Raw genomic sequence first — 19,216 nt, forward strand, 5'->3', positions numbered from 1 at the left:
ATACCGGATTTAATCATGGGGGAAATATTTGTGCCCGTTTGGGGGAGATGACAGAGATTCGAGGATGTACCAGTAGGGAGATGAATTGGGAGTACATTGAGGCATAACCCATCTGTTCTAACCCTTGGTTTAACAAAAAGTCTTTAACAAATTACGTCACTGAAAATGTGGCTACCAAATTTGGGCAGCTTGTGGTGTGGGTGGTTTGGAGATTGCAAAGTAGGATTTGGGGATAGCAGATGACAGATGGCCAACTGGGTTCTGTGAATTTTGAAATTGTACTGTAAATTATGTCTAAACTGATTTCATTTGCTTAACTAAATTCCAATATAAAATACCTTGATATGAAATCATTTCCTTGCCACTGCTACCTCTTCCTCCTCCTCTTCTTCCTCCTCCTCCTCCTCCTCCTTCTCCTCCTCCTCCACCACCACCACCACCACCACCACCTCCTCCTCCTCCTCCTCCTCCACCACCACCACCTCCTCCTCCTCCTCCTCCTCCTCCTCTTCCTCCTCCTCCTCCTCCGGGCTACTCTGGAAAGGCTGACATCACTGTATAGGAAACTCTTTTGGACTTAAATGTTGGCAAAACTTATATTTGAAGAGTGACCATTTAGTGGACACTTGGAGTCGAAAGCAAAGTTCATATGAGTACAGGTAGTCTTCGGCTTACGTCCATAACTAAGTGCCAAATTTCTGTGGCTATGTGAGACAGTTGTTAATTGAGTTGAGCCCTATTTTATGATCTTACTTGCCACAGTTATTAAATGAATTATTGCAGTTGTTAAATTAGTAACACCGTTGTTAAGTGAACCTAGCTTCGCCATTGACATTGCTTGTTAGGAGGTCTCCAAAGGTGATCACATGACTCTGGGAAACAGCAACTGTCATAAATATGAGCTAGTTGCCAAGTGTCCGAAATTTGATCACTTGACCAAGGGCCGGATTTCCCTATAGGCTAACTAGGCTTCAGCCTAGGGCCTCAAGATCAAGAGGGGCCTACATTCAAATTGTTAGCAAAATTAAAATTACACTATTCTAAAAACAGTGAACACTAAAACACTGAACTGAAAATAAGGAGAAATTCTATGCATATGACTAATAAACAAACATAAAAATGTATTGGTTAAGATCGTTCCAGTGCCGCGGCAGTTGGGGAGCCCGCCCACGTTCCCGGCACCGGCGGTCGGGCGAGAGGCGCGGCCGCTCCCAGTAGCCGCACCGTCAACGCGGAGCCCACCAGCGGCCAGGCAGGTGAGGGCGAGGGGGCTGAGCCGGGCAGCTGAGCGCAGCAGGGAAGGCGGCTGGCCTCGCTGCCTTTGCCACAGAGCGGAGCCGCCCTCCGTCGGGAGGCCAGCTATATATATTGATATATATTGATATATCACAGTAATGATGTATTTTATTGTCTCTCATGTAATTTACAAACTTAAAAATGGGAGGTGAAAGGACCTCATAAGTGGAATAGCCTAGGGCCTCTTTTCATCTAAATCCGGCCCCGGCTTGACCATGGATGGCTGTAAGTATGAAAAATGGTAATAAGTCACAACAAGTGCTGTTGTAACTGGGAATTGTCACTAAACAAATGGTTGTAAATTGAATCCTACCTTTATTCGAGGTTAAAGAGCCGAGGTGGCGCAGTGGTTAGAGTGCTGTACTGCAGCCACTTCAGCTGACTGTTATCTGCAGTTCGGCGGTTCAAATCTCACCGGCTCAGGGTTGACTCAGCCTTCCATCCTTCTGAGGTGGGTAAAATGAAGACCCAGACTGTGGGGACGATATGCTGACTCTGTAAACCGCTTAGAGAGGGCTAAAAGCCCTATGAAGCGGTATATAAGTCTAACTGCTATTGCTATTGCTATTAAAATCAAAGCCAAATTACATAACCTGAAGCTGTAACCCTAAGAAATATGAGATGGCATCCCATCATATATCTCCTACTTGCAAAAAAACAAAAAGTATATTGATGAACTCCTTCATGCCGCCCAGAGATATTAAATATAAATTTAATAAAAAACAAATAATAAAATAAATACTTGACACCTAAAATATGAATGTCATTCCTTCAACTGACAACACCTGTCCCTAGCAGATTAAATGAGCTGCTGTGCTTAATACAGGGAATACTTGCAAGTATTCTGTGTGTCTTGGCAAGGCCGTGGAGTTAAAAATATTCCATCTCACATAATCTCAGAGAGCCTTATTAATAGCAGAGGGTCAAATATCTGGAAGCCTTCAACCAGCCTGCAAATGGCTTGCTCCTGTTTTCTAGCAAGGTTTTCTCATACAAACCACCGTTTGTCATCATCCTTGTTCAATGAGAAGGCAAGATGATAAGCTGGACGAGTTGTAGTCTCCGAATACTCTTCTAAGGCTGCCCCATGTAGAGCGCATGAGAAAATAGAGCTGCACAGCTGGAATAAACACTTGCAAATGGTTCTCAACATGGAAAATATGTCACGAAAGAGCAAACGAGCATATCAGGAAAACGAGCTGGACAAAAACCTGGTGCCACTTAGTCCATGTGCCTCTATTAAAATAGCAGATATCTGCAGGGACCAGTTGTTCAAAGAGATCTTTAAAAAAACTATAACTATGAAAGGGAGCGGGCACCGAGCTCCTTACAAGTGGCTAATTCCCTCTGTGTGGAACACAGTGTTTGCTGCTTAACAGTTTCCATTAGATAAGCACTGCGCATTATAAAACCATGCTCACACAGCAGTTATTGCTGGCGGGCATGGAAAGGCAGGTCGGAGAGATGTCTCCAGGCAGGTGATTAGAGTGATGCCATAACTGAGGAATGTGAAGGCCATTGCTGGATCAACTTCTCTCTCAGTGCTGAAATAAGCTCTGAAAACAAATGCTTTCAAATTGGCTGAAATCAGTGATGGATGGCTTGAATAAGTCTTTGAAAATGAGATTCTCAATCGGGATTGTAGGTCGCAAAAACAAATAAAAAAGGCCGACTTCCCAATACATTTACAACACGTTTGCTACTTCTATCTAAATGTCCATAATTCTGACTGTCCAAAAAGCCCTAATTCTTGAACAATTTTGAGATCCTTGATGGCTTCCCAGCAGAGGTGGGTTCCTACCAGTTCGCACTTATTCGGTAGAACCGGTTCGTCAAATCTACCGAACCGGTTAGAAGAGGTTCCACCAGTGGACCCGGAAAGCAGGCCACACCTACAGAAGAGGTTCCAAAAAATTTTGAAACCCACCACTGGCAAGGATCTTGTAACTTGACAGCTTTAAGACTTGCGTGCTTCAATGCCAGAGTTTCTGAATAGCTACTTGGACCGACCTAAGTACTAATTCATAATTTCATATCAGGTCACATGGGTGGGCAAGCCACTCCCATCCGGTCACATGGGCGGCAAGCCACTCCCACAAAGGAGGCCACACCCACAGAGTAGGTTCCAACAATTTTTGAAACCCACCACTCCTTCCCAGGTTTTCCCACCAGCAGTGATAAAATGTTTAGATTTAACTGCTATTGTTCATTCTTTAGCTTTGCGGTGAGCTTAGAAGTAACTGAAATGGTTTTTCAATCTGAGAAGTCCTTTTTCTTGCCTGTAGTTTTCAGGACACTTTATGCAAATGGGAAATTGTGGCAATGTTTGGGTGAGAGCTACCTGGATTTACTGCTGTCAGGAACAGCGGTGAGAAGGGTATGGAAGTGCCCTAGGGTATGGAAGATTGGTGGACCGAGACATTCTGGGCTGTGGACAGGAGGCTTGGAATTGTCCACCTGACATCCTGCCCATTTGATTTATTCATCACAGCTATTGCTGGACTTAGAAGGTAAATAAGATAAATAAACTTTGGGGAAACCTCATACCATTGAACAAGATTCTGATCTTTCGAATGTGTGTATTTGGACACTTTCTGATTTAAATGATGATAGTTTCAAAACACCTGACACTGTTCCACTGTCCCTCAATGTACCACTGTTGCTAGGAATTAGAGAATAATGCATAGTAAGTAACATGTACATACATATCTGTTCTGACCCCCCTCGTCCCACACCAACACATGAGTCAAAGATAAATTACGGCATTTAATTAACAGACAGACAGGTCCTTGGCAGCAATCCAACACAGATAAGCCGTGGCAGAAATCCAGCCTACCAAGCTCATAATAATGTTCTCCGACATTAGTTCCTGCGTTGACTTCTGCAAAAGGGTGTGTGCACAAGCAGTCTTTTTATAGTCTGGAGAGGAGCCTAATTACCACCAGCTGAGTGCAATTACCTCCTGTACTTGTGCAACTGTTCCTGATGCCTATTAGCTCTTTGGTGCCAGGCATCCCGGAACAACTCACTGCTGGCTTCTGGATCACTCTCCCTTGTCTCCTCCCCACTGGTCCAAGGCTCAGGCGCCTCCTGGTGGCCAACCAGCCTCTCTGTGCCCTGCTCGGAGTCGGAACCCTGTCCAGGGTCCTCCACATCCTCCAGAGCTGACTCATAGGGCCCCTCGCTGTCGGAGTCTGGTGGCAGCTCCAACGGCTCCTGCTGGGCCACAACACATATCCTTAAAAGGTTTAGTGCGATCAAGAATAGATTTGATGATGGAGTGATGATGGAGAAATCATTTTAATCTTTATCCTACACTTCTCTCCCCCCCCCTTTTTTTCTTTTCCCATTTCCGCACTATTTTCATTTTCATTTGTATTTTTATATTTTGATAATTTTTATAAAAAATATTAAGAATACATCTGAAAGCCGAAGAGCCAGCTCTGTCCAAAGACGTCTCCGTAGTAATGTGGCTGGTGTGACTAAATGCCGAAGGAGCACGGGACGCTGTTATCTTCCCACCAAAGGTGGTACCCATTTTTCTACTTGCATTTTTTACGTGTTTTCAAACTGCTAGGTTGGCAGAAGCTGCGCTTCATTAGATCTCACAGGGTTGGCCTCATCCGGGTGCCATCTACCAGCCAATGCCACCTGGCTATTACCCGGGGGAGGGCCTTCTCTGTGGCAGCTCCGTCCCTCTGGAATGAACTCCCCGCAGGGATTCAGACCCTCACCTCTCTCCAGGCCTTCCGAAAAGCCGTCAAAACCTGGCTTTGCCGGCAGGCCTGGGGGTGATGAGTTCCCTCCCCTCTCGACATGTATGGTTGTGCGACTGTTGCCTATTTTTATTATTTGTATTTTGTCTTTTATGTTCCCCTTTTTCCCCCTTGAATTGTTCGCCGCCCTGAGTCCTCCCGGAGAAGGGCGGCATACAAATAATAAAATTCTATTCTATTCTATTCTTACTGGCAACCTTTCTGACCGACGAGCTCAGCTGAGCCACCGCGTCCCTATTTTAGCCAGTAGAGAAACTCACTGCATTCTTGAATGTGTGTCCATGGCACCGTTTATTACAATGCTGTTTATTCCAGGTCTGAAATCTTGGCACTGACAACAAATGCTGTGGCTGAGCTCCACTCATAATTAAATCCCCGTCAAAAGCAGCACAAAGGGATTGTGTATCGTAGCAAAGCCAGAGCCTGCTACTTGTTATTAAAAATGTATTTCCAAAATTGGTGGGCTACCAAGTGTTTAAAAGTATTGTATCACAGACTAAATAGAAAGATAACTCCCATCAAAGGCATTTATACGATCATATAAACATCGTGGAGCAAACTGTTCAAAACTGTGCTTCCATGAGGCTTACCAAAAGAAAGGAACTTCTCTTTTTTTCTCTATCCCACTTGAAATTGGCAAAGGTTCCCTCGGTAATGAGTCTCATCGTCATACTGTTCCATGTTCCCATGTCTTTCCTTCCAATTAAGCAGCAATCACGACTTCAATTAAGAAAGAGAGAGAGGAGGGGAAAAGATTGAAAGTTTTTTAAAAAAACATTTTCTCTAGCCCATTATTGTTTATTGCTGTTGTTCACATGCTCTTTGAAAGCCAGAGGCTGTGGTTATGGTGAAAGCAGCTAAATTTTGTTTATTCTTTCTGCACAAGATATTTTAACATCAAAGGGAGAAAAACATCTGCACTATTTGAAGTTAGCTTGTGAACCATTTTTTTTCCATTTGGAGAATACTTCCTCCCGCCCCCCCCCCCGCCCCATATGCCCTCGTTTCAACCTTGGTCGCATAATGCCCCCAATTTATTGCTACATCATTCTCAAAGTGAAGTTTACTTTAGAAAAGGAGGTCTAAACATCAGTGTATAGTTTCATTTCTCGTTTTAAACATGCCAAAATAGTTGTGGTTCTGGTGAGCAGGATGCTCTAATTCTCTGCTAATCACTTAAATTTCTCACATCCCCCCCCCCTCAAATAGAGGTTATCGCTTTTAAACAGTTCAAGGAAATAGTCTGCAAAAATGAGATTATCATATAAAACAATGGTTTCAAACGTTCACACACTTTCATGGTGACAAAAGCATTGTCTTCAGACTGTTGGGCCATATTAACAGCAAAAGTGTAAACTATGCTAAATGATTGATTCTAATTATCAACTAATCAAAACAGCGTAAAAGACACGTGTTTTCAAATTCTCCAGAACATCCCATCAATAGCAATAGCAATAGCAGTTAGACTTATATACCGCTTCATAGGGCTTTCAGCCCTCTCTAAGTGGTTTACAGAGTCAGCATATCGCCCCTAACAATCCGGGTCCTCATTTCACCCACCTCGGAAGGATGGAAGGCTGAGTCAACCTTGAGCCGGTGAGATTTGAACCGCTGAACTGCAGATAACAGTCAGCTGAAGTGGCCTGCAGTACTGCACCCTAACCACTGCGCCACCTCGGCTCAAGCAATTTTGGGGTGCAGAAGTAGGCCAGAAATCACAGCCACAAGGTCTTTTTTCCAAAGTCAGCTCCTTAATGCAGATTGTAGTCTGAATGCAGTAGCTATTAGTAGAAGTGCTTAGTAATAGGTGCTTTCAGATTACACATACAATTAATGCCCCTAATTGCTAGATATAATCTGACACTGATAGTACATCCTGTTGACTAATGTGTTCATTCCTTGATCTTCACCCTGAAACAGATTTTAGCCTGCACTTTGGTTAATGGTTTATGGGACAAAAATTTGTCAAACTTGCCTGATTTCAAAAAATGAGAAGCAGTGTTAGATTTGGGTGGATTTGTATAAAAGGCTCCTGCAATTAAATGCATTATGCTTGCTTCCAGTGTAACAGAATCTGAAATGCTCCATCTTTTATTTGCTCCGCATATTTATTGAGCACTTTCATTCATTTCAGCCATTAGCACCCAGGTCTCTGGCTATTCTTTAGCTGGCAGGCTTTCTCAGAAAACCACTAATTGAAGACTTGTTCAACCAGGAATAAGGAGTGATTCACTAATGTGACCGTAGAAAGTTTGAGTTAGAGACCAGAATTTGTACAAAGATGTCTTTTGTGACCGAGTGAGCGGATTTATTCATTTTCACACCAAATTTGGCAAATGAGCCTTAATTACTTTTTATCTTGATTATGAAAGGCAAATGAAAAACCACTACAGCTTATAATATATGTATTTGATATGTATATGTTCACTTGAATGCAAGCTCCATTGGTTTCAACGCAGTCTAGATTTTTACTTATTTTAGAAATTTAAACAATCCATTTTCTTTTCTTATTTTAGAAGACATTTTACCTTGCTTTTTCCTTTCTCTCAAAAAAGTCACTCAGTGCACCTGGCTGAACATGAAAATAATAGAAACAACAAGTGAGAAAAATAACAGCAAAGAACAACAAAATAAAATAAGACCTTATTAGCAAACCAGTCAGAGCGCCAGTTTTATCTAGTGATTAAGGCACCAGGATTTTAAAAAAAGGGAGATTATGAGTTCTAGTCCCACTTTAAGTGGGAATATCAGCCAAGTGACTTTGAACCAGTCACTCTCTCTCAGCCCAGTCCACCTCACAGGATTATTATTGTATGAGAAAATTAAGAGAGGAAGGAGCGTTCTGTATGTTTGCCACCTTGATTTATTTTTTTTAAAGCTATAAATAAATAAATACAGCTAATCAACTACAGAAACACAAGTTTGTTTCAGTCGAAGAGTTTTCAGCAGACTACAGAATACTGGATCAGGTGTAGAACTGGGAGAGAGTTTAGAGACCCAGCTTCTACTTCACTTTCGGCCCTGGAGGTTCACTGGATGAGTGGGCCAATAATTCCTTTGCAACCCAACTTCCTTCCCATGACAGCAGAGATGGTATTCAGCCGGTTCTGACTAGTTTTGTCGAACTGGTAGCGGAAATTTTGAGTAGTTCGGAGAACCGGTAAATACCACTGCTGGCTGGCCTCGCCCCCTTCTATTCACTGCCTCCCAAGTCCCAGCTGATCTTCTTATTTTGGCTGGGTTATCTTTTGTTGCCCTGCACAGGAGAACGGAACTGGAAAGCAGGTTATTTGGGGGGGGGGGGAATGGGGATTTTGCAGTATCTTTTCCCTCAGGAGTGGGGTGGGAATGGAGATTTTGCAATATCTTTCCCCCAGAACAGGGGTGGTTCCAGCTTCTTCTACTGCTAGTTTGCTCAGGGACGCGCTTCAGCGGTGCGCAGTAGGTTAAAAAAATGTGCATGTGCAGAAGCAAAAAACAAGATGGCATCACCTGCGCCAGTGCTGATAGAACCAGTTCGGGGGCATGGCCGGCCGAGTTGCTACCTACTTAAGTCCAGTTTGAAAAGCACCTTTGGGGCAACCTTGACCTGGATGATTGAAAATCTCCATAGATATAAAGATGCCATAATTGCTCTGGGTCTAAATGAAATGAATACATGCACTTTTTCCCCCCTGTCAAAACTCTGTTTAACAGAACTTCCCGAGGGCTTCAAGGACAATCGAAACAGTTTGGTATAAAAGGCCAACTGAGATCTAACAGCACATCTGCAACATGCTCTACATGGGGCAGCCCTTGAAGAACATTCGGTGACTTCAGCTTGTCCAGAATGCAGCCGCGCGAGCGATCGTGGGTGCGCCTCGGTTCACCCACGTAACACCTATCCTCCGCGAGCTGCACTGGCTGCCTATTGGTCTCCAGATACGCTTCAAGGCGCTAGTCGTCACTTATAAAGCCCTTCATGGTATTGGACCTGGGTACTTGAGAGACCGCCTGCTGCCAATTACCTCCACTAGACCGATTAGATCCCACAGATTAGGCCTCCTCCGAATTCCATCCGCTGGCCAGTGTCGACTGGCGACTACTCAGAGGAGAGCCTTCTCTGTGGCTGCTCCGACCCTCTGGAACGAACTCCCCGTGGAGATTCGCACCCTCACCACCCTCCAGGCCTTCCGCAAAGCCCTTAAAACCTGGCTGTTCCGACAGGCCTGGGGCTAAAGAACTGTTGCCCCCGCCTCGAATTGGTATGACTGTTGTGTTTTAATCATGCATTGTTTTTATGTTGTTTTAAATTCTTGTTTGTATCCCCCTTCCCTGGTTGAGTTGTGAGCCGCCCTGAGTCTCCTTCGGGGGAAACGGACGGCATATAAATAAAATCAACATAACATAACATAACAACATCTGACCAACACTGAGTGTACTTGTGGGCCAGATCCAGCTGCTAACTAGGCAGACATACCATTGGCCACAGCCAGTTCTTGGGAAAACATTTAATGACAAGGCTGGTTGGAAGAGAAGTTTCTGTTTTATTTCAATGTGGTTCCGTTTCTTCATCCTTTTCATAATGTAACTATTTGCAGAGCTCCACTGAATTTTATTCATCTTTACAAACACGTCGTTTATTTGCAGTCATGTGCAACGCCATGCACAAAAGTACAGATACACATAATTACTAGCTACATATGCTCAGACAAGTGGCACAAACATTTGCTCAGCTGATTAACTCTCCTTTGGCACCTACAGTATTAAACAGTTACCCTAACAGATGGGCGACATGTTTTTCTCCTCCTCTCTGGAAGAAATTCATGGAAATCCTGGGCTTTTTGCACGATGCTTTATGGAAGGAGGTGCTTAAAAAAAATCTTTTTTGTGGGCTGTGGCTGAGTTGAGTCTTCCAGGAAACTGTCACTCCACCCACGTATATATTTATTCTACATGGAAACAATGTGAAACTAAAGCAAAAACTTAATAACTAGAAATTATCTCCCATTAGGGTGATAAAACTCTTTTTAGGGCACTGCGTGATATATAGGGGTGTTTTTTACTTGTGAAAGTGGCTAACTGTGAGTCAGAACTGATGATGGCTTCCCTTGATGGTTTTTTGCTGTGAGCCTTGCAAAGTGAAGTTTCTGAGTGCTGCAAAGGGCAGAAATCCAATAAAGCTAACCAACCATGTTTTTAAAAGTTAAATTTAAATAAAGCATGGATTCTCATTGATGTATACAGATAGTCCCCGACTTACAACAGTTTGTTTAGTGACCATTACAACAGCGCTGAAAACAGGGACTTAAGATCATTGTTCACACTTAGGACTGTTGCAGCATCTCCATGGTCACATGATCAAAATTCAGGTACTTGGCTGACTCACCTTTGGCTGCTGTTTCTCTTTTTTATTGAAAATTTTAAAGAAAAAAGTTTTACAAATATATGCCTCCCCTTCCCCCCAAACCCAACTCCTCCCAATCCCCCCCAACCTCCCAGAGCAAATACAGGGTATAAACATTAACATCCATATTCTAAAATAAACTAACAGACTTTAGTATCATCCCTCACTTGTACTTTAACTCCCCTTCTGTGAAGCTAACTTTAAGCAAATTGTATCCTTCCTTGCTCATTCACTCATAAGCTATCTGGAGTTTCTTAGTCCCATATTTATTCTGAATATAGTCAATCCATCTTCTCCATTCCAGCTTATATTTCTCATCTGAATGGTCCTTAAGGTATGCTGATATTTTTGCCGTCTCTGCTAAGTTTGCTACTTTTAGTGTCCATTCTTGAATAGTAGGCAATTCTTCCTTCTTCCAGTACTGCGCCACCCGTGACCCGTCAAAACCGCGGTCCACTAAAGCGCGCCCGATTAAAGCGCGTACCTGACGTCATCAGCAGCGCGACAAATAAAATTAAAAATAAATTAAATTAAAATTAAAATTAAATTAAAGCAAGCCGATTCACATAAAGGTTAGGGTTAGGGTTAGGGTTAGGCTAAGGGTTAGGGTTAGGGTTAGGGTTACGTTAAGCGTTAGGGTTAGCGTTAGGTTTAGCGTTAGGTTAAGGGTTAGGTTTAGGGTTAGGTTTACGGTTAGGTTAAGGGTTAGGCTTATGGTTAGGTTTAGGGTTAGGTTTGGGGGCGTTAGGTTTAGATTTACGCGTTAATTTTAAGTTTACCGCTCACAGCGTGCTGTTTTCGTCGCGCTGTGATGACGTCACGTACGCGCTTTCGTCGAGCGCGCTTTATTCTACTGCGGTTTTGTGGTGGAACCGCGCCACCAACAGTCTTGCTGCCGTTGTAAGGTTCAAAATCATATTAGTCTCTATAACTGTACAGTCTGGAATTATACCTAACAGGAATAACTGAGGAGTAAACTTTTATCCTCTTTTTAAGAATATTTTGCATAATCCACCATATTTTTATCCAAAATGCTTTAACCTTTTTACAAGTCCACCATATATGGTAATACATAACATCAACACAATCACATCTCCGGCATTTAGGTTGTAAATTTGGACACATACAAGCCAATTTTTTAGGATCTAAGTGCCATCTCCACTGCTGTTTCTCAAGGTCATGTGATCGCCTATTGCCACCTTCTGACAAGCCAAGTCAATGGGCAAGGAAGATTTGCTTAACAACCATGTTCCAAACTTAACAAGGAAGATTTGCTTAACAACCACGTTCCAAACTTAACAAGGAAGATTTGCTTAAGAACCATGTTCCAAACAACTGCAGTGATTCGCTTAACAACTGTGGCAAGAAAGGGGGCAAAACTCATTTAACAACTGTCTTATTTAGCAACAGAAATTTTGGGTTCCATTTTGATCATAAATCGAGGGGTTGTGATAGTAATTGGGACTGGGAGTGCCATGTCTAAGTATTTCGGTGATAAAACGCAATGTCACATGATCACATCACTCAACAACAGCAGACCTATTATTCTCATAACCCTTGGACTGTGGTGCCTTGTTAAGTGTGGAAGAGGTGGTAGTATTAGACAGAGGATTGCCTGGGTGGGCATGTTCTAGGGAGGTGGGTAGGGGGTCCTATGGGCAGACTTGTTCTATGGAGTGCAGACCGTGTTTGCGTGTGTGTGTGTGTGTGTGTGTGTGTGTTACCAAGCCCAAGACCTTCTACTCTGTGGTGAAGTTCTGCAGGAGAAAAAGAAGTTTGTTAATCAGTTTATTTTGCAAAATCAGAATGATCTCTTTGTATGCAAATGTCATCACATTTGCTATTGTTCCAGTTCAGTGAACATTGAAAGGATTTTTAATCTACATTTTTTTTAACACAACTTAAGTTGATGCATGCTTCAGTGTCAACTACGTTCTAAAAGTTGGAGAGAACATTGGATTCTTTCATTAAGAACAATTTGTTTTAATTACATTGTGTACTGTTTTTAGAAACTGCCATTTAACAGATCCCTTTGGCCTATAGCAGGAAATAAAAGAAAGCACCTTTCCCCCAAAACTCTTCAGTCTGATGCCTTCAGTCTTTTGCTTAAAACATTTAGAAGCATAGACAGAAATGGCCTTTGTTGAGTCACGTTATATCATCATTTCCTTTTGACCTTCAACAGGGTTAAAAGAATACAAGGAAGCAAAATTCGTTTATAAAATATTTCCTTCTGAATAAACAACTTCAAATAACTATTGAAAGTCTTTAGACAGGTGTAACAAACAATGTATATTAAGCATTATATTACGATAGTGCTTATATTGTAACATGATAGTGCTTATATTATGATATGATGATTCTTATTACATTATAATATTATATTATTACATCATAATATGGAATTGTTGGGCATAATGACTCAAAGGTGCTTTTTCAAGAGGCAACTGGACTTTCTTTGAAGGTGTTTTGCTTCTCATTCAAGAAGTTTCTTTAACTCTTGGGCATAAAGAGTTTTTTGGACTTAGAGAGATAATAAGAACCATCTCATGTCCTATGCTTATCTTCCAAGGTCGGTGCAGTTTCTGAGTAAGTCACCATGTCAATAAAATTACATAATGTATTTATATACTATATATATATATATATATATATATATATATATATATATATGTATGTATGTATGTATGTATGTATGTATGTATGTATGTATGTATGTACGTACGTACGTACGTACGTACGTATACACACACATAACATGCATGCACGCACGCACGCGCACACACACACACATATATATACACATAACACACACACACACACACACATATATACATATATATTTAAAGTCACAACCCCTGGTATGCCCAAATATGGGAGGAAGATCACTACTTCCATTCTCTGTCCTTCGGCTCGTCACAAGAGACCATCCAGGCAGAAACCCAATATTTTTTTACTGTTGCCTTTTTGTTACATTTGTTATATTTGTGCTGATAAATAAATAAAGGGAGACTAGTATAGATCTATTTCAAGCTATTTAGCTCTCATCAGCTAGGGTAAGGGTATGGCTAGCTGATGAGAGCTAAATAGCTTCAAATAGATCTATACTAGTCTCCCTTTATTTATTTATCAGCACAAATATAACATATATATATATATATACACACACATATAACATGCATGCATGCACGCACGAGCGCACACACACACACACACATATATAAAGAAAAACCTAATTTACTTTTGGAAGAGCTCTTTACAGCTGCCTGTCCTCCATCTTAGCTCCTCCCTCCTAGGAGGACTTCAAAAGAGGGGGAATCTTTTTTGGCCTGCTAAATTTAATTCCTTCCATCAGCAAGAGAAGACAGTCGAACGTTGCCATGGTGCTTTTCAGGCTCTTGGGAGACACATGAAAGAGTTCTAAATAAAATAACTAATCTTGCCAAATGCACCACCTTGTTTGGGCTTGCCCACTTCTTCACTCTGCCCGGTTATCACATACTTAGATAGTGTTCTGTAATGATTAAAAGAATAAGGGGACTCGAACCCTGTTCAAAGTTCACTGCAGCTATAAACTCTGGGAGAACAAGCGTGCTTGTTTGTTATCCATTCCTGCCCCTTACCCACAATATCAGCAGAAGAGCTGGAAGCGTTAACAGCTGATGATTTATTACTGTATTGTCTCTTGATCTAGCTTTTGTTGTGTTATCAACTATTTCATTGCTACCCTGCTGTAGCAGTCCTTCAGTCCAAGGGCTAGATAACTTTCTGATGGCTAGGCTGCACTTTGTGGGGGGTTTAAGCGAAGTGGATAGAGCTTCCCCCCCCCTCAGTTGGTGAGGAATTGGATTGGAATTGGAAGGTTTATTTATATGCCGCCCTTTTCCCTGGGGGGACTCAGGGCGGCTCACAATACAAAAGGAAAGGGGGGAAAACAGACTTTTTACATATAAGACAATACATAATTAAAACACAACATTCATACCATTCAGGCGGGTTACAATCTTAGCCCCAGGCCTGACGGGATAGCCAGATTCTGAGGGCTGTGCGGAAGGTCTGGAGGGTGGTGAGGGTACAAATCTCCACGGGGAGATCGTTCCATAGGGTCGGAGCTACCACTGAGAAGGCTCTCCTCCGCGTGGTTGCCAGTCGGCATTGACCAGCAGATGGAACTCGGAGGAGGCCTAATCGAGGAGAATTTTATGGGGATCCTGTGGGATTTGGGACTTTTTATTTTTTTAAAACACAGTTAAACATTTTGTAAGATGGGCAGTGCAGTTATAGTGTGGCTTCTCCCTCGTGGTTTGGAGAAATTATGGCATTGATCTGAACCAAGAGTAGTCAACCTGCAAAATGAAGAACCCGTGGTTCTTTGTGAATATGTTTAATTTCGGGGTTGCAAATTTAAGTGATCCAAAGCTGTCCCTTTCCCCCAGGATTATGCTATTTCGTAGAAAGGGATGGGGGAGTTCAGCAATCTCTAGAAGTAATCTTCCAAACTGTAAGAGGTTTGAAGAATGAATCAAATGGTCCTGATCCATCTAGAACATTAGGTCCAAACCTTCTTCAATAGGTTTGGACAATTTATTTTTGGGAAATGCTGAACCTCTCTTTCCCTCTCTCATGTCATGATCCAAAAGAAGGTATAATATTCTAGAGTTCTCCAGAAGATGCATTCCTGGATTGATGAATTCTGTGTAGGTTTTGTTCAAGTTTTTAAATTGTTGTTTAAAGTAAGGCTGCGCATCTCTTTGGATTTGATTTGGAAGAAATGCTTTGGACCATGCAAGAATGCAAATGCAGCAAGCATCTTGTCCAGAATGCAGCCGCGCGAGCAATCGTGGGTGCACCTCGGTTCACCCACGTAACACCTATCCTCCGCGAGCTGCACTGGCTGCCTATTGGTCTTCGGATACGCTTCAAGGCGCTAGTCGTCACTTATAAAGCCCTTCATGGTATTGGACCTGGGTACTTGAGAGACCGCCTGCTGCCAATCACCTCCACTAGACCGATTAGATCCCACAGATTAGGCCTCCTCCGAATTCCATCCGCCAGCCAAGGCCGACTGGTGACTACCCGGAGGAGAGCCTTCTCTGTGGCTGCTCTGACCCTCTGGAACGAGCTCCCCGTGGAGATTCGAACCCTCACCACCCTTCAGGCCTTCCGCAAAGCCCTTAAAACCTGGCTGTTCCGACAAGCCTGGGGCTAAAGAGCTTTTGCCCCCCTCCTCGAATGGTATGGTTGTTGTGTGCTTTTAAATTGTGTATTGTTCTGTTCGTCTTTTTTATCCCTTATCTGTATCCCCTTCCCTGACTTGGATTGTGAGCCGCCCTGAGTCCCCTTCGGGGAAAAGGGCGGCATATAAGTGCAATAAATTCAATTCAATTCAATTCATCTGTCTGCAGCGAACAGCTGCATCTGCAGCCAGGATTGCATGGCTGTTGCAAAATGTAAAAGTTACAGCAGTTTTAATGAGCCATCAATACATTTGGTGGCTTTTTTTAAAAAAGAAAATTGAATCTGAAACATTGCACAACCCTATTTTAAAGCTGGAAGTGTGTTCAGGATGCTGTATACTAGCTACCCATTCTCATTGTCAGTGATTTTCCATGAGAGGCATAAATTGAATGCTAGTAAATCCATATCAGAGCCTTAACATAATAGTGATATATTTGTTCTTTTCTGTATTTGTGCCGCTTCTCGTCCGACTCCACAATGATAATTCCATTGGAATTCCATTAAGGGGGGGAAAAAATCTAACCAAGAACGTTCTGAAATAAGAATGGGTCCAGTTCTCCACTTAAACGACCCCTTTGTCTACATTTTTTTCCATGAAACTGGTTCTTAGCTATGTTGAAAGAACGTTGGATTAGCTAGACTGTTAAGTCCAATCGTGCAAGACCTTTTTCCAATGATCTTCTGTTCTTCTATATTAGGCAACAAAAAAAGGAAGAAATTCCTCTCACTTTTCCTTGGGTAAGGAAAAAGGATTTAATGAACCACAAAGTTGGATGCCTTTCACGGTACATGCAGCGTCAGCATTTCCCTTGCTAACAGAACACAGAGCTGGCATTAGAAAAACCCCAGTCACCACTTTTGGAAAAGGAACAACTCCGATAGGCAACCAGCTTTGTTCTTTTTTTTAAAAAAACGCATTCCTATAGGCGGCAGGATTGACACATGTATGCTATTTGCCTCCCAAAGTCAAGAGAACCCTTATCGGTTGTTTCGCCCAGAGGAGATTATCACAGCGCTTGGCAATTGCCAGAAGATAGATATCAGAGGAGGAAAAGGAATTGTGGGTACGCCATCTGGTTTCGTGGATGCATAAACAAGTTTAAAAATCTGGTCTGAAATGCGCAATTTTTTTAAAGAACCAGATGACCACAGGCATTCGGAAAGAGAAGGGGAGCAATGGAAAACTTCAGTTCCTTGACGTTTCTCAGGAAACAGATTCCTGCATACCAGAAAGTTGAAAAGGAGGGAGGGCAAAGAGACAACTGGGGGTGGTGGATATGGGGATTTTTCTTCTTCTTCTCCCCCTGTTTCCTTTCTCAAAACGAGAACTGCAGCTTTGTTTTATTAAATCAAATGAGTTTGAGTTTGAGTTTATTGGTCTTGTATGCCGCCCACTCCCGAAGGACTCCGGGCGGCTTACAATAAACAAGGGAAGGGGATAAATAAACAAAACAATACTTTAAAATACACAACATTCACAGTTACCGTGGGGCTGGATATTTCACAAGCCCCCCGGCCTGCTGGAGCAGCCAGGACTTGGTGGCTTTGCGGAAGGCCAAGAGGGTAGTAAGGGTCCGGATCTCCATGGGGAGTTCGTTCCAGAGGGCTGGAGCTGCAACAGAGAAGGCTCTCCCCCGGGGAGTCGACAGCCGACATTGGCTGGCCGATGGAATCCGGAGGAGACCTAACCTGTGAGATCTAATTGGTCTATGGGAGGTAATCGGCAGGAGGCGGTCTCTCAGGTACCCAGGTCCGATGCCATGTAGGGCTTTATAGGTGACGACCAGCACCTTGAAGCGGGTCCGGAGACTAATGGGTAGCCAGTGCAGCTCGCGGAGGATAGGTGTGACGTGGGTGTACCTGGGTGCACCCACAATCGCTCATGATGATGGCAACAGGGGGGAATCAGTTGAACTGAAGATATCACCTATTAAATCAATATATGCCTTGTGTAGATAAAAGGCCATGGGTAATCATTTAGATTTTATTCTGAATTTAGATACAATGCCGTTAAGACACCAGGCTTGAAGTCAGGAGACCATAAGAGCCAAGGTGGCGCAGTGGTTAAATGCAGCACTGCAGGCTACTGCTAGATCAGCAGGTCAGCGGTTCAAATCTCACCGGCTCAGGGTTGACTCAGCCTTCCATCCTTCCGAGGTGGGTAAAATGAGGACCCAGATTGTTGGGGGCAATATGCTGACTCTCTGTAAACCGCTTAGAGAGGCCTGAAAGGCCTATGAAGCGGTATATAAGTCTACTGCTTTTGCTATTGCTGCTATTATGACTCCTAACCCCACTTTAGATACAAAGCTAGCCCTAGAAAGAAGGTAATGGCGAATTATTTCTGAAATCTTGTTAATAAAGTTTCAGGTGTCAACAATTACTGCAAGATATCCATGTGTATGTGTGCAGGGTGCCATCAAAGTACCCTTTGATAACAGGGTCGTGATATTTTAATTTAAGATGTCATACTTCTAAGGTAAAAAAAAAGCAAAGAATCCAAAAGTTTGATGAATTTTGAAATATTGAAATTATTTCTCTGCGAGTTCATTATTTTCAATGCTACATGGCAAAATGAATCCATGGATCGTTCGCTGCTTTAAATATAAAGCTCGCTGGGAGACCTAGAGAGGGTAGAATCGTGAGTGATAGGCAATAGACCAGAGGTTATGTGCCAGCCCCATCCTTATGCCAGCTGTGCCCAGCTACAACCAGAGAGGCGTCGAAATTCTAGTTCAGTCTCAAGACCAATTCAGAGCTTTCCAAAGCTTTTTTCCACAAGGCTGGAGCCCCCACTGTCCTGGCAATATCTGGTAGGAAAAAATAACCTACATTGAGTAACTGACATGGATCCTTCCCATGCTTGCATTTCTCAGGCCCCCAAGAGGGGCATAAGCATGAGGGCAATCCACAACTATTTGCCCAACCAACCCACCAACTCAGCTTCTTCCAAGCCTTTTAATCTACCTTCGCCAAGTCTTTCTTTCTTTTTTTAAACTTTGGATTTATTTTGCTTGATTCGCTGTTATTGACGATCGCTGAGAATTAAGTGATGGAGGTTATACTGCAGACACCTAAGAACAGGAACAGGAACAGGAGAATTAAGTGGGCCTGAAATGCAGTACAGAAAAGTAGTAATTGATTTTTGGTCTTGGAAAGAATTGGAGAATCCACCAGCCTTGTCTGCCTGTGTATCTGATTTGCATAACCAAATACAAATAAAATGAGACCATTAAAACAAAGTATTAATTAAACATTAAACACAATTAAAACATAAAAATAAACAAAAATATGGGAGAGTGAATTCCAGATCTAACATAGCCATTTTTTCAGAGTCCTTGTTTCCCTGGCAAAATTTTATATATTTTAAAAGATTTTTCTCTTAATGCAGCAAATCTGGATCTATGAATGATGAAGTAGCTCAGTGGTGGGTTTCAAAAATTGTTCGAACCTACTCTGTGGGTGTGGCCTCCTTTGTGGGAGTGGCTTGCTGCCCATATGACCGGATGGGAGTGGCTTG

General features: G+C 42.6%; 2 protein-coding genes across 2 annotated transcripts in view; one reads left to right on the plus strand and one right to left on the minus strand.

The window, feature by feature from the left end:
* The window catches only part of NEDD9 (neural precursor cell expressed, developmentally down-regulated 9), an 82,664-nt gene that overhangs the window by 39,488 nt on the left and 23,960 nt on the right, over positions 1 to 19,216 (plus strand). The window lies entirely within an intron of this gene.
* SMIM13 (small integral membrane protein 13) overlaps positions 5,281 to 19,216 on the minus strand; it is a 76,781-nt gene continuing 62,845 nt past the window's right edge. The window contains exon 3 of the transcript XR_015695693.1: positions 5,281 to 5,792. The gene's annotated coding sequence lies outside the window, so the exon portion shown is untranslated. The remainder of the gene's footprint in view (positions 5,793 to 19,216) is intronic.

The sequence above is a fragment of the Thamnophis sirtalis genome, unplaced genomic scaffold (genome assembly GCF_051295495.1).
Source record: "Thamnophis sirtalis isolate CommonGarterSnake01/CBP01778 unplaced genomic scaffold, rThaSir2_p1.2 scaffold_2, whole genome shotgun sequence".
NCBI classification, from domain to species: domain Eukaryota; kingdom Metazoa; phylum Chordata; class Lepidosauria; order Squamata; family Natricidae; genus Thamnophis; species Thamnophis sirtalis.